Raw genomic sequence first — 2158 nt, forward strand, 5'->3', positions numbered from 1 at the left:
GTCCTCCTCCACCAAGCCCTGAGCCATGGGATGGCGGCGTCAGCGGGACGCGAGCGATCAACCAGTTCACGTAGAACGAGGTGTAGCCGGTAGACGCATAGAGTTGTGCATTTTCTCACGACCAAAATGACCACTGAATGGCGTGTCGTGAGTCTCATACAGGATGCGGTGTTTTAAATCCTCATCATGAGGAACCACAATTCGTGGTGTATCCGATGAATCGGTGCTATAGTACAGTAACCCGTTACTCAACGAATATCGGTGCAATCGTGTACGCAGTCTTTGTGACAATTTCTTGTCCGAGTTTTCAAACTTTTTGCTCTCTAGAGCCCTTAGCAACGCTACACACATCTCATCATCCGCATACGCGGTGCGGGTCAAATCTGTCACAAACGACGTTTCAGTTGTAACATGAGCAACTCATAGTCTGGTCTGCGTAACAACGCGTAAGCCAAATCATTATGCTTTCCCGCTAATACTTCACCTCAAAGTTATAATTCGCAAAGAAGGATAGCCGTTTAGTTATCCTTTCAAGAGGTGGGGCGACTGAGTCGCAGTGCGTAACGACGCATGATCTGTGTAGAATACAAACGGACTGGAGCCGAGCAGGTGGACCCTGAACTTGACAGGTGCATACTTCAGCTTCATCGCAAGTAGCTCCTTGTTATGAGCTGGGTAGTTCTTTTCTGCAGCTTTGAGCTGCCGATATTCGAACGCGATCACCCGATCTCATCCCTTGGCGTCTGCTTGCAGCAGTGCACAGCCGATGGCGAAGTCCGAAGCTTCACAGACGACGCTGAAAGGATGAACAGGGTCTGACAGCGCCAGTATTGATGCATGCAGGAGGCTGTCTTTGACCCCGTCAAAGCGTCCTGATGTTCGGTGTTCCAACACCATTTGGCATCCTTTTGAGGAGATTGAATAATGGCCGGGTCATTTCTGCGTAATTTACGCTGTACTTATGTAGATAATTGGCAAGACCAAGCCATGTCCTTTTGGTTCTTCGGAACCGGCCAATCTACAATGGCCTTGACCTTAGCGGGATTCACTCGAAGGCCACGCTTCTTAATGAAGCATCCTAAAAAGGGAATCTCTTCTGTGCCAAAGATGTACTTTTCAGCATTGGCATACAGTTTGTTCGTGCGCATGCACTCGAGTACCGCTCTTAGATGGACGATGTGATTCTCCTCAACCGTCCTCCCGGGCTCCGCACGACTGTGAGCGAAAATTTCGTCAAATAATGTCTGTGCATACGCTCTGGGTGGCCTGAACAACTGCGTCACAGACGATTACGTGTTGCTGGTGCATTTGACAGCCCTTGCGGCATCACCAGCCACCCCTAGAGCATGCCGCTCGGATTGCTTATCACTGTTAGCGGAATGTCACTCGTTCTCATGAGGAATTGGTAGTATCCATCTACCAAATTGAGTGTGTTGTACTTCGAACATCCCACCACGTTGCTCTGAAAAACATCCTTTTGTTAAAAATTAGCGTTTGTGCCGGAATGGTGGCAACGTTGAGCAAACTGTAAGCATGAACGTTACGCCACTTGCCGTTCGGCTTCCGAACACAAACCTTGGGTGTCGAATGGGGAGACTTTCTCACACGCACCATCTCTGCTTCGTGCTTCGCACGGAAAAGGCGTCAATGACGTCGCACCGCTCCTTGGGCAGGGGCCATTGGCGTGTTACGCAGTATTTGGTACCCAGAATCTGGTCGATCTCATGACGCACACCTACCGAAGGCGGGTCTTGGAGACGACGTCTTGAAATTCATTTCCCAAAGGATAGTACGTATCCAAGGGTTTCCGTAGGATCTATGATCCACTCCGTGCGTTCGGCACTCGCTTGGTGTCCTTCAAGACACCTTCATCCAGAAGCGAGGACGATTTTATCTCCTCGTCCAGTCGTACAATGTCCGCTTCGGCCAAATCGCCTGCCTTCAAGGCACTGCCGAACTCTTCAAGGGACATCTTGTCCCGCTCAAGAAAAGCGTCAACTGCAGGCATAGCCTCGAGGCAGACGTCTCCATCTTCCTCCACCGTCATACCGTTGACGAGGGTGTATAACTGTGTACCTTCGTCTACGGTAGACACACCCTGGATCAGAGTCGTCGCCCGGCGTCTTGCAGCCAGCATACGGCGTCGCCGTCGCCTCTG

This window comes from Plasmopara halstedii, assembly GCF_900000015.1.
Source record: "Plasmopara halstedii genome assembly, contig: Scaffold_110, whole genome shotgun sequence".
NCBI lineage: Eukaryota > Oomycota > Peronosporomycetes > Peronosporales > Peronosporaceae > Plasmopara > Plasmopara halstedii.